The 14,633-nt window shown below is 43.3% G+C and overlaps 1 long non-coding RNA gene across 1 annotated transcript; it reads right to left on the bottom strand.

The window, feature by feature from the left end:
* Positions 1-1,307: 1,307 nt before the first annotated feature.
* On the bottom strand, positions 1,308-14,418 carry LOC138288425 (uncharacterized). The gene is made up of 3 exons (XR_011202397.1): positions 14,173-14,418; positions 3,326-3,420; positions 1,308-1,533 (listed from the first exon to the last, which is right to left on the bottom strand). It is a non-coding gene; the product is annotated as an uncharacterized lncRNA (long non-coding RNA).
* Between the last annotated feature and the right edge of the window lie 215 nt (positions 14,419-14,633).

The raw sequence follows: 14,633 nt of genomic DNA, 5'->3' as shown, positions 1-14,633 counted from the left end.
TGCCACGTGTGACCCTTCTGACCTTCACATGCGCCCCCAGCTGAGTGACCACACTGTGCTGCTAAGTCGAGACAGCACTAACATTTAGAAAACTATGAAATAAACCAGCAAGCGTTTATTTACACATTAACCGGAGTAAAAGAGAAGCAAATAAGGTGCCCTGCACCACTTAACTTTAAGAACACATTAATTTTTAAAGAAATCTTGAAACAAATGTGCAAAAATATGATGCAATTTCCTCAGAATTATAAAAAGGTGTATTTTAGTAACATGCAGACGTGTTCCACCTTAGTACATCAGATTATATGAATGCATTCAGAAGATATATTTTTTTAAACTAATAGTTTCTGTCAAAATGTATAAACATTAATGCTTCCTCCTACCTGGACAAGAATGCCAATAATGAACTAACAGGCAGTCATTTCAACCCTCTGGATGTCCTTGGTTATTTTTACATGTACAACATTACAGTTTATTAAATCAAACACAAACACACAAGCACGTTTTGTACAGAGTATATCCTGAACTCTTGTATTTCAAGGAGGTGCTCTTACATGTCATAAAGAGGAAAAAGGAGGACAAATTAAATTAGACAGTTGCGTAGGATCACACAGTTTAGTCGAGTGGGGAAGCCAGGATTGATACTAGGTTTTTGGTTGCACAATGTGCAATTCTATTTCATTTCATTCTAATAATCAAGTTACTTCTTTTTTTACAGTCGACTCCTTCCTAAAGACTTACCCCAAGGTGCGGTAAAGGGATAGCGATTCAGAAACAGCATAACACAATAATGTAAAAATCTGTGACTTATTAGAGACAAGGGGCTTCATTTAGAGGGCAGTATGGAATGCAACACTCTAAATAAATCAATGACTCACTGACCACAATATTGCTTCCTCTACGACCACATAAATCGCTCCCAACCACCCCAACCCCACTCCCACAGGCTGGCATCGATGTGGGCCTCGGGCACTCTACAGACCATACTTTGTGGCCCGGGGGAAAATGTTTGTGAGTACCTATGATACAGACGAACCAACAGAGAGACCAATGGTCTCTATAAGTTTCCAGCTTCAGATATGACGTGCAATGTCCTAGTAATGTATGGGGTATTCATTATAATTAGGACTCCTGTTTTTTTGTATTTATTTTTTAACATTTCCATCTGTATTTATCCATATTTATTTTCTTGCCATCTTATCGGTATTTATCCATATTTATTATGCTTTTTGTAAATAAATGAAGTTGTGACTTGTATATTTCACATTGATTTAATCAATAAATGTGCAATCATTCTTCGATGCCTGTTGGGTTTTAGCACATTAAGCAGCCAAATAGAACAAAATAATACACCAGCACGAAAATATTAACATGATTATACAAATATATGGAAAAATATGCAACCCTTTAAGGTAATCTCATGCTGTTTATTAACTCACAAGACTGTCAGTCAGCACCGCATTAAAAAGTTTGAAGGCCACTGATATAGTCCTTTTCCTGGAGTTTCAAGGAGGCTTCATCAACAGATATTTCCTGCAAAGGAAGGTGGAACAATAGATAGCTTGAGAGGTTTCCAGACTGTTAGCTAATCGAGCTGGGGCAGAATCAGTGACATACCATGGTGCAGCTAAGGGTACAGTGGGGCCGGGACAGAATCAGTCACATCAGTGAGCCTCTTAATGCATGGTGGGGCTGGGGAAGGGTCAGTCACATGCTGGACTGGAATTCATGATGGAGTAATTGGCGAGGCATTCGAAAGAACCCCAATCTCCCTTACTTTTCTGCTTTTAAAAATAAATACAGATAGAAATACATTGTGTTTTGTCTGAATTTAGCTATAAAAAAGATTAAAAACGGAAACAGTGAGCCTTAATTATAATACATGATTACACTATCACCCTTCCCGGCTTTTTTTTTTATTTCTTAGACTTCTTGTCCTTCTCATGAAAAAGATTCTACAGCTGCTGATATGTAGAGCAAATGTGTAATCTGCATTGTGGAAATGGGCAGGCCAACAAGCAGATTGCAGTTGGTTACAAAATATAATAAACAGCTTGGCTGTAATTAGGAAATTAAAGACATGTTCTGGTACATTTGTTAGGGGCTTCCATACATTATAATGAGACTAACTCCATGAAATAATACAGGTGCACTGTATTGGGCGATTGTTATGCAAAGAGTAATGCTATGAATATTACTCATTATAGGATCAGGAATCCAAAATATTAATAATACTCAAGGACCTTGCAATCATTGCGACCATATTAGTACTAAAAATTCAGAATAAACACACTCGTGTTAATGACACGAAGTAGATGCCACATCACTATGTGCCAGAGGTCTTCAAACTGGGGGGCGACCCCCTTGGGGAGGGGGGGGCTGAATTGATCGTTTGGGGAGGGGGCAAGAGGTGCCAATCACTGACCTAGAGGGGCATCATGCTGAAAGCAGTGCCGTGATTTAGTTGAGAACAGGCAGTGAGACACTTTGTAATGGCCACCAGTGACATCATGTGTCACTGGTGTCCTGGCAGGGAGCAGGTGTCAAGAGGCGGGGCTCCAATCCCCCTCCCCCTGACCTATTATGAATGCTGGCTCTGTGGTTATGTTTACACTTCAGGGAGACCAGGCTGCCCACAGCATGTCAGCAATCATGCACCTGTCTGCATTTTAAAGGGGACAACTGAGCATAACTGCAATGTTTTCATTGTTAGAGATGTTTAGAGCTGCCAATTTTATGGAATAATTACAAAAAAGTTTGTCTTTCTGGGGGGCCGGATGATTTTTTTTTTTTTTTACATGGGGCACATCATTAAAAAGTTCGAAGGTCACTGACATAGGTCGTTCCACTTAGTTTCAAGGGAGATTCCTGCACGGGGCAGCCTGTACACAGCTTTGGGGGGTAGGGGAGGGGGGGGGCGTGTCCAGACTGTTAGCTAATTGATCTGGGCCACAATCCGTAGCATACTGTAGTGCATCTGACGGTCCGGTAGGGCTGGGGTGTGGTCAGTCACATGTCAGGGAGCACCTTCATGAATGGTTGGGCTGAGGAAGGGTCAGACACATGTTTAGGTGCATCTGAAAGGTCGCTATAGTTGGGGTTGCATCAGGGGCATGTTAGGGTCTCTCTGTAATGTCAAAGCTGGAACAGAATAAGTATCAAACCAGGATGCTTCTGAGGGGTCAGCAGACTGGAGAAGCGCCCACCATTTCCTGAAATGCTGTGACTGGACTAACTATATATTGGTTGTTACAAACTTGATCTGTGGAAGGTTTCCGACCTGTTCACTTTCTAAAAAAGTATAGGGAGGACACATAATGGATACCTGTGTAATATGGTCCTAGATGGCCATCGAGGGGTGCTGGTGACATCATAAACATGATGCGGAATGGAGAATGGTTCGTAAATGTCACCTGAACCCTGAAAAGACAAGAGAAGAACATGTTGCACATGATAGTAGTTACATATTTTTATTTGGGCAGTTAGCTTCACAAAGGTTTTTTTTTTTTTTTTAAATAGAAGAATATATATTGAAAACGGTAAGTGAAATAATTGACTATAAAACTTGGTTGCCTGTAGGAAAAACATGAGAAAATACTTACTTTTACAGTTAAAAATGTAACATTTTAGTAGAAATATCATTTGACTTGTTAAAAACACATTCTATCTGCAGAAAGGAGGGATTGTTGAGGCTGTTCTCTGCAAGGTGCATCTAACAATGGCACTGATTGAAAACAGAATGTTCTAGTTTCGTGAATAGAACATTGATTAAGCGATGAACAGAGGTAAAGCTCTGCAGAGTCAAGATGAAACCCATATTTAGCAGGACACATTTTCCATTTTTCATGGGGCGCTTTGAAATCTTTTTTATAGCACTACAGGTATTTATTTCACAGTGCAGGATTATTTTGATTCTCCGCAGGGATAAATGTAATAAAAACATGGCTGTCCCCCAAACATGAACCGTCTAAAAGGATCGAGGGTGATTGGCCAAATGTCCCAGTTGACCTGTTGCACAGCTGCTCATGCAGAAAATGATTGAAGGGCTAATCTCCATCCTACATGCCTGTACGTACCAGTAATATGGACAGTGGAAGATGTACGTACTCCAATGGCTACCCCTATATAACAATATGTGCACACATTTGTAAACACCTGCCTGTGCTTCAAAGTCCATACCTCACCTTTTCACAACACTCACGCTTATGCGCTGTGTAAAACCCCAAGCAATACTCCTGATCTCTCTTTAACCTTGTGCAGTGCAAACACCTTTTGCCTACATAAGATATTTGCAAGCAACTCTCCTTCCAGCCCTGCACCCAAAGAGTGTTCAAATAGTGCTTCCATTGTTAGCCAGGGCTTCCTAGCACTACATAAATAATACTTACTCTACTGTCAAAAGTGCATAAGGCCTCACAAGGGTTAAAGAAAGTGCCAATAACATGCACTGTAGTGCCTCGATACATAGGTTTCACTGCACTTGTGAGACGAGTGTTACACTGCAGGGATACTTGGGAGCAATGAGAGGATGTGTTGTACTAATGAGATCAATTTGCAGACATATTCATCAAGAATGTCCTCCCTTTGAGGTTGAGTCCACCCTGCTAGTGTCACCTCATCAAAGTGGCATGAGGTAGCCACGATAAAGCATGCCTCTAAATGTGGGCGAGGCTTTCTCATGCAATAACAATATCTCTTATGATCATTCGAGCATGAGTTGGTGTGGGGTTACTTGTGTTTTAATGGTGTTGTGGTTCGATGCTATAGACCACAGCCTATTCCCCAATAAATCTCCTTTGCTGTGTTGGTAGCATTTCAAAAATGTACAACCAGAATCCTGGGTGCAAACCATTGATTAATCTGACACCAAATTACACTTTCGAAGGCTCTAGTAAACACACTCCTTCCAAATAGTGATTCGGGATGCATTTTTTAAGCCTATGTTGTGATCCATAAGCCTTTCCTATACTGCAAAATGGGTTTAGTAAATACCAAAATGCTGTTTGGGGCTCATAAATGGTCTGATATTTCAAATCGCAGGTCTGCATCCGCAAAACAGGTTAGTACAACTGGTCCATTGCTTTCTACCAATGTATGACAAAACAGTGCGTCCTAAAAATAATTTACAAAACTATTGCCCCGTTGGAGTTAATATTAGAAAATCTGCACCATTTAGGAAACATTTATATATTTTCGCCATACAAGCCTGTTTTCACTGATATTTTGAATGTAATTGTATTTTTGCATCCCAGTGTCCTTACAGCATCTCAAAGAGTTCTCAAGTGTTCAAAGAACAGCATGTTAGCGTTACATAATAAGCACTGGAAAAGCCAATACACGGTGCTTTTATTTGCTAAGGCATGCAACAGTAGGCATGCAGAAATGATTATTGCAAGCAATAGCATATTTGAGGCAAAACTATTATCTTGGTTTTTGATACCCACTTCCAAAAGATAGGCGATGGTACTTGCTATGCATACACAGTGCCAGATAATGTAAGTTTGAGTTTGCAAAGTACTTCAGCTCTGCAGATATCACAGAGAGAGGGAGGGATATTCCTACATATCCTTAGCCCGTTACACGCTCATTTTGTCACTCTAGGTGTGTACATCTATAGGTATGCACATAGAAGCTTTAGAATTCTATCAGTTATAAATGAAAGTGGCCTTGCAGCAATAAAGGAATAGCAGGCGGGAGCTGAAACCAGCAGCAAGGAGGGAAGGGTAGAGGGAAGAGATGCATAACCATAGGGATGCCTGACCCCAAAGTTTCTTCCTGAAGTCTCATGGTAACCATAGTGGCAGCCATATTAAGGCCAGGCTTTTTTCTCGATCCTTAGCAAATATGTTTTAAAACAGGCTATACAATAAAAAAAATGGTTCACGAACTATGCAAATAATTATATGTGTAATGACTGTCGTTTTGTTTTTGATGTAAAATAATCCTTCGGGTACTACAGTGCAAGCAAGGAATTGGATGTGGAATGATACACAAAACAGCCAGTAGCATGAGGTGAGAGAGTGGTAAAAAGCCTCCTGTGTGTATATATGTAAGAATTAGTAACAAAAGGTCCGCCAGACATCTAAAACCTAGAAGCACCTACACAAACAAACATGTACTTCACAAATGGTTATTAGGTTGCGTCTCGTGGAGTCCACTCCAAGGAATGGGGTTTCTATGGCAACAGCTCTATGGACTTGTCATGGACATACTATCGGAAGCCTCCCTGATCCCTGAGTCAACAGCAAAAAGCTGGCTCCTTATCCCTGCAATCACTGCTTACAAGAATCAATTTTTGATCCTTTGCCTTTGCAAATATAAGCCAACATCTGAAAACAGCTACGATGGACATCTCTGATCCGAAGCTGTTAAACCTCCTGAACGAGGGTCATAGGGGTGCCTCACCATAAGCGGGCAAACTTTGAGACATCAGTCAAGAAGTACCCTTGAGGGTGCCAATCCTAGACCTTCTAGCACCCATCACATGGTTTGGGTTGGCATAATGTGGTGCAAAGGGTCGCAAAGGTTCACAAAGTGGCGCTTTGCATGCATTGCACCACTTTATAGATATGGTGCTGCGTTTTTGGCAATGTGATGCCACATTAGCATCAGAAAAATGACGATAATGTGCCATCAGTTGACACAAGGCCATCCTTAAATTTAGGCAATAACGTCAAAGGAAAATGAGGATGACGAGAAATCCTTCTTTCACAAGGCCTACACAAGACATTAGTTAGGGTGACCAGATTTTGAGGAGCAAAAACCAGGACAGGTCAGACATAAAAGAAGGACTAAAGACTTTACACTCACTTTTATATCTGGCCCGTCCCGTTTTTTTGCGTAGCTTTGTGAATGTGTGCCTATAGATGTGTGTGTTTACACATATATATATATATATATATATATACACACAAACATTGACAAGACTACACATATAAAATTAGCTATGGCTTGACCTCCCACCCTGCACCGCTAGTCTGCCCCCACCCATCGCTCTCTGCTTCCCACTGCCTGACAGTAACAGATAAATGAATTATTGCATACTTTGTAAGCGTCTGTTAAAGGATAGCATACCTTTTAACTTGTCCCAAAAACCGGGACATTTATGTAATGATCTGACCTTTGTCCGAAAATCCGGGACATAAGGAGAACCGTTGGGGCACCGGGACAGTCCTCTGAAAACCGGGACTGTCCGGGGAAATCCGGGACGTCTGGTCACCCTACGATTAGTACACAAGCCTAAATAACTTGGAACCTCAAAAACTGGAGGTCGCCGATCGGACCCGAGTTATATAATTATTATAAGTGAGTATTTGCAAACTGAACAGTTTTAGACTGAAAAGCCTGACTTGGCGCATACACCAAGAATGAGAAACCAATTCCTTTGACATAATTAATTATTCGGTCCATATACTCTCTGCAAGGCTTACCGGTGGTGTATTTGGAAAATGTACGTAAACAGTATGTATTATTCTGTGTGAAACGCGTGGGCTGGATGTCAACAATTGAGGGAGACATCGGGGATCTTTAGAGACTGTTGTCTGGGCCACGTGTTCGCAGAGGGAACCTCCACATATGCAGTGAGATCAGACCATGAACACGTCGCCTCGCAGACGCTCCAGAGCGCTTTGAGGCAGTGTAAACACGCGCAGGTACATGAGCAGTAATGGAATTCTGAGTACAGACAGGCCCAGCAAACAGACAAGGGATTGCGCATCATGCATGTAAACACGGAAGAGCGCTTAGCGTGCGCATCACTGCGCCATCACCTGTACCCCCCGGAGCCCTTTATGAGGTGTCAGAGGCTGGTGAGATCAAAGCAGTTTACTGCGCGTGCGCAAGCACAAACGCGTGCTCACATGCACGGACCGTATCATGATGGACTTTATGTAAGGTGACCAGAATTTTAAAGCCGCAAACAAAGACACTTACCAAAAATAGAAGAAGGGCTACAATTTTACTTCAACCGAGCGCACAGAATGACAGCGATCATCAGCAGAGAATTCCAGTAGAGGCACTAAGAACATAAGTAAATTGCAATTTTTGAAAGCGGACAGTGTAATTCCTGTTAATTACATTGCTTTCTGATAACATCTGCTACGTATCTCTGCTTTGGAAGACAGACAAAAAAACTCTCAGCGTTTTCAGGCGACCCTCTTAAACAACCAGTACATGAGCGAAATTTCCTGAAATCTGCCGGGACAGTTGGTGAAAAGTCGGACTGTCCCAGCAAATCTGGGACGCCTGGTCACCCTAACTTTAGGGGAACAGCTTTGTGCTTAGCTCATGTTTTATGCTCCTATTATCGTAAATTGAATTCATTTAGTCTCATTGAAACAACCCAGTCGAACCACTGACTCCACCAGTCCATGTTCCTCTAGGCAAGCCGACTGCCCCCCACTCCTTCCCAGTTGTGTCTTGTGACTGGGCAAAGTTGTGGGGCGGGACGAATAAAACAAAAATAAAAAACAAACTTACCTGAACCTCACCCGTGCACTGCCGCACTCTAGGCACAGGCTCCCAGCCTGCCCTGCGGCCAATCATGATGCTGCTCAAAGCAACGTTATGATTGGCTGGAGCGCCCTGGCCGGGTGCTGCAACTCAGACTGGAAGCCTGGGCTTGCTCTTGCCAACCCGGCAACACAGTGCAGGGTTGGAGAGGGCCCTGTGCGCATGTGTGTTTGGCCGGCCCGAGACGGCGTCCAAACATACATGCGCACTGAGGGGAGTGCTCTCTGCACCCTCCTTAGTGCTCATCACCCCCATGGACCCACCCCTTTCAAAATAAAACGATAATAAAGATTATTGTTTTATTTTTAAAGGTTTGCAGCTCCTGCTGCTGGGGGGCGGGTGACGCTCCTCAGCCATAGCGGAGGAGCCGCCCCTGCTCCTTCCTCTGCTTCAGGCGCCTCCACATGACTGCCTCCGGAGACTTAGGGAGGGTATCGTAGCAGTTGTGGTTATCAACATTTTGAACAGGTGCAACACCCAGGCTGGGATTTCTGAATGCGTCGTGCTCATGCATTTAAAACAGTTTGAAAGAGAGTGACGCAAGCACCTGCCTAGGGCACAGTTATTTAGGCAGTGACTCGGCCGCTTCGAATAATGTCTATCAACACAAGGAATGAATAAACAAAACGAGCAGGCCTCTGAGTGACAATAGCTGGACCATCAAAATGCTGATGTGGAATGTCACCTAAATAGGAATGGTGTCAGAACTTTCATATTCACTCAATTGTCCACGTATATAATCAGTGAGTTAAGCACCTGCTCTGACTGTAACTAACATGTCACTCGCACCATAATGGTGCATGTTCTGTAAGCCATGAAAACTTGCTCCAGTCTTTTCTGCTGAATATGTTCTGCTTTCTGTGAGAGAGTCAAGTTTGCTTTGCGACTGCCATGCTATACCTGTTCTGTGAGAAAGCAGTTTCACTGCTTCTGCTACTGCTTAATTTGTGCATGTCCTGTGACATAGAAAGTTTGTGTTGTTTCTTCCCTAGCTATTCCTGCCCTCTGAAGGAGGGAACCTTGCACTCTTTCTGCCTAAGGTGTATTTGTTCTATGAATACATAGGCCCATATTTAAGAGAAAGTGGCACATCAGAGCTGATGCGGCACTTTTCGGAGCCCTTCTACCGAGATCTAACAACACCACGGTTGCGCTGTGTTTATAATACCGCGCACCATGGCGGGTGTTAGCACAATAGCGTCAAAATATTTGATGCTATTGTGTTGTTTTTACTCTAGTGTACCAAAGGGCAAGGAGGCCCATAGCTTTCTATGGGAGCGTCATTTTAAAGCCTGCTCTGAGCAGGCTTAAAAAATGATGCCAAAAATGGCGCAGTGTAATCTATTAAATATCACCATGCCATTTGTGCGGGCCTCTTTGTGCCAGAATGCCCCCTTGCATACATTATGTCTGGTGCAGGCATAAAGCGGTGCAAGGGTTTACAAAGTGGCACAATGCAATAATTGTGCCACTTTGTAAATATGGCGCGGGGAAAAAGTCATTTTAGTGGCACCTTAGTGTAAAATAAAATGATACTATGGCAATGCTAAGGTGGCGCTGGGGCTCTTAAATATGCCCCATGGTGTTTCCACTGCTGTTTCCCCATCTTATGAAAACCGAAAAGGTTGTAATGAATGCATTTCCATAAGAGGTACAATGAATGAGGAACCTCTATACAATATTTGAAGTGAGATACCAAGAGGAAGACACCTGACCCGTAGCAGATAGATTGAATTGCTGACACACGTCAACTAAAAAGATAAGCAGGGTTCTTTACTTGAACCTCCTGTTTTTAATCTTGTGTTGGCAGACAAAATAAAAACCATTTTTAGCTCACCCACACACAATTTTAATAAAGTTATGACAATTAGGGAGAACTTAAATGCTGACATTAGGCTTATAACCTCCCCAAAATTAGGGAACCTATAATTAGTAGACTGTACAATAAATGAAGGCCCATATTTGTACTCTTTTAGCGCTGCCTTTGCATCATTTTTTGACACAAAAACGGCACAAACTTATAAAATATAATTGAATTCTATAAGTTTGCTCTGCTTTTGTGTCAAAAAATGACGCAAATGCGTCGCTAAATAAAGTATAAATATGCAGTAGTACATTTAGGTGATTCCGAGTGCTGGATGTGCAAACCACAACTGTCACATACCACGCTAGGGAGATAGGTGATCATCATCCAATGCGAGTACCAGAATGAATGGTAATTCAATAGGAGGCTTGGCTGTTTCTGTATGTTTGTTTCTACCCTATAGAGAGTATACAATATTCCATTCACAGACTCTCCATTCACAAGAGCAGCCAATTCAAACTTCTCACGCACATATAACCAACCTTACACTGGACCAGCATACCTGAACATCCGCCTACGCTTTCACCAGCCTGCCAGATACCTACACTCTGCCTCACACTCGCTCGCCCACACCTCCGCATTCACGAAAGCAGAGCAGCCGGCCACTCGTTCCCCTAAATCGTCCCCAAAGCACGGGACGACCTCTCTCGACACATCAACGCCTCCTCCTCACTTCTGGAGTTCTGCAAGAGGCTGATGACTTGGCTCTTCGAATAACTCTGCAGGGACCCCTCCGCCTACACATCTTACCCTCACAGGTGATTAGTGCACTATACAAATCATCATAACATAACGTAACGTAACATAACAGATTACTTATAAAATAAAATAACATACTTCCTCTTTCTGCCCTCATTATGAGTTGCCTTTTAGTTCTGACGGAGCCCATAGCAGCAGCTATCAGCCACACCGGAATCATGAGATATGCAGGTAAACTGCAGATCTTTTCACTCTCACCTGGAGATTTGCTGAAAATAATTGAAATCTGTGAGTGAAAGTTTGCGGGAAAATGAGGGATTACTGCGGAATTGGGTCCTGAATCACCAATTCCCCTGGTAATTCCTTATTTCTTAATGGACCGCTGAGATGATTCCTCCCAACCCTAGAGTTACCGATACTGCTGATAATAATAACTCAGAGAGTGGGAAAAATCAGGTATGTCGCGGCCTAGTCATAAGGGCCTCACTGTGTTAGGTGCCTGTGTTCAATCTGCCCAGTATGTGAGTGAATCAGGTGATGTCCCTCCTCCTACTGCCACTTGCCCTTTAATTATTCTTTGTATTGGGGAAGATTGAGTTGCTGCTTCTCAGGTTGTACCTTTGTTGTATTGTGAAGTGTGGTATACAACTTTCCACTATGCAAAATACAAAATAATTCACAATCCCAAGACTTGCTTTAATGCACAATGTGAATAAAAGACTGAACTATCACAAAATATGAGAGCAGATGTTATTTTTTGGATTTACACGTGATAAAAGTAGTTTTTGAGATGAAGCAGACGACTTTGTAAAAATGTAAATCACCACTTGCAAATGGCTCTATGTTGAGTACCACAACTTTGGCTAATTCATCCAATTTACTCCATAGCACTTTTCATGCTAGATTTTTTCACCTAAAGTGACAGTGTGTAAGTCAGAACTACAAGCCCCACAATGCAACATGCGGTTGGATGAAAAACAGGAATGGTTGAATGTGTCATAGTCTCACTTGGCATATTTGTGGAATGCAAAATAAAACTCAGCTCCTGACCTTTTACCTTTCAAAGCAGGTGTATCTTACTGCTAATTGGTTAACATTCACACTCATGGAAAGAAATTAGCATGCTGAAAGCTGTTATTTACCACAATGATGCAAGCATCAGCACAGTTTTATGTAGGCAATGGGGTAGGTGGAGGGGATTACACGTGCCTTTGTAAGAATATAAGTAGCCTCTACTTTTTCACCCTATGCTTTCTGACAGCTCTACTACACAACCCTATGCCATTAGTTAGCAAGGTCTGCTGAGGAAATGATGCCCCTGTCCACCAGCAGCTTCCGGCAATGACTCGGGACTGTATTCCCGTCTATCTCTTGGGGCAGGGGTCTAGCTTGCAGTTGTGCAGCAGGTGCAGTGGCACCAGGGTCCCAGCGGTTGTAAGGGACACATTCCCATGCAACTGGTGGCAGTTTTAGTAAAAACCGGCAGACAACACTGCAGCGCCACTTTTCTTAAATTCGGCCCTAAGTGTTTTATGCATGCGTAATTCCCACTAGCTACTGCCTACGTCTTGGAAACAAGAGCAGGTGCTTTCATACCTTTTGCGTCTCACCTACGGACAGTTTTAGCTGTCTGGTGAGAGCTCATGTTCTCACACAACACATACCTATACAATCACACTACACACACACACCCGCAAGTAGCCAGAAAATGAAAGTACCCCCCCCCTCCACTTTGTAATAAAAGATCTGGTTGCACGAAGCAAGTGAAGTAATTGAGCCAACCCATCCCTAGAAGAGCTTTCCTTTCTCTTCCATCCAGGCATCTATCCATTCATTCGTTCACCCCTCCATCAACGCGCCGATATCCACTATTTCACCTTTACATTCATACAGCCATTCATTTTGTCATGCATCATTCAGTCTCTCCCCATTCCATCAATCAATCCACTCTACCATCCACTAAACGTCCTTCCTCCCCCCACCCTCCCTCCTCCTCCCTTCCTTCCTAAAGCATAGATCAATACAGTGTGTGCTTGAGTGTTATTATCGGGGCCTCTACAAGTATGTGTGTCTGCAGCTTGTTTTGCATAGTTATGGATTGGCTGCATTTGCCACATAATCCATCATAGGCTGCATAGTCTGCAGATTTTCACACAAAAAATGTTTCTAGCTCAAACAGATTTAAACCATGGCAACATGTCAACTTTCATTTCCCTATTTCTGTATTTGGTTGTTAAACTGGTACTAATGAGCTGAAAGCTTTGCCATGACAATATTTCCATGTGTAAAAATTATAAAATAATGAAGTAATACTATCAAAAACTGGGCCACATTATGCCACATAATTTTCCTTTTCTTTCTGCATAATTTAGTAAACCCTACCACATAATTTGGTGCTCCCCTGCCACATAATTCCAGTGGTGTTGGTTATTATGTGACTTTGCCATTGGTTTGTCACCAGGCTTGGCTTCACTTCTAAGAGCTATTCTGAGTGGGCAGGGAGCCCTCTGATCTAGATTGATCTGAGACCTTTAATCTAGGTGGATCTGAGACATCTGATGATTCCAGGAGCCAGAACACACAGATGGCAGGAACAAGGGCTTTCCAGGTGTCTTGACCTTCCCCTGTAGTGGTGGCCCTGCCCCCACGTGGTGACCCTCACATGCTTCCCCACTTCCTGTGGTCTTTTGCACACCGCTGCATTCTGTAGGCACCAGAGCTAAGATGCTCAAGTCAAGTCTGTAAAAAGGATACCGGGCCTCACAGAGGGTCATCCTTCAGTGGGTCAGTAGGGACTTAGTGCCATCCTGTCCAACTCTTAGCCTACTTCTGGGCCCTGTGCCAGCCCATGGCCACCACAAGCAGATGTAGACCAGTGTGGAAGAACAATCCTTCAGCTATTAAAGAAGCTGCTGGCTGAGAACCCTGCATCCACCCAGCCAACCACACACCTCCAACATGCATCCTGACAACCGGGGCCCGTTGCTAGGAGATGCTAAATCCCACCCAACCTCTTGTAATCTAGGACACTGCCACCTATTGGTGCCAGAAGAAGCATGCACCTTGGGCCCTTTCACCCACCTGAAACCAACGCATACCTATGATCTGATTGGAACATGCACTCAGCCATTCATTCTGGAAGGGGGGGTCCTTCGCTCCAGCTCGTTTCTCAGAATACTTATCCCCGGAGATACGTCTCCCGCGCATGGCCCTCTGGGAGGTTCCCGCTCAGGTGTTGTTCTGAAGATAGCCGAGGCTGAGCACAGAAATCAGGCAGTGTGTTGTTTTCTGAAAGCATCACAAGAGACAGCTTACTTCCGTCAACGCCTCTCAGCACATTCACAGTAATGTTTGCACAACCTGCATTGCAAACACTGTAAATGGAGTTTAGTGTCAGGCAAACAAAGGGCACGGACTGCTTTCCACAGAGCGCTGAAAGCGGGCTCCAGATGCGGGGAGATTAGAGCCTTCGAGAGGCGGCTCAGCGCGGAGGAATGCAGTGTTTAGACAACAGATTCTGAGAAATATTAACAATTACAGCACTTTCTGCTGCTTCAGA

This window comes from Pleurodeles waltl, chromosome 4_1 (assembly GCF_031143425.1).
Source record: "Pleurodeles waltl isolate 20211129_DDA chromosome 4_1, aPleWal1.hap1.20221129, whole genome shotgun sequence".
NCBI classification, from domain to species: domain Eukaryota; kingdom Metazoa; phylum Chordata; class Amphibia; order Caudata; family Salamandridae; genus Pleurodeles; species Pleurodeles waltl.
The sequence above is the reverse complement of the archived record's forward strand: the minus strand, read 5'-3'. Positions and strand labels throughout refer to the sequence as shown.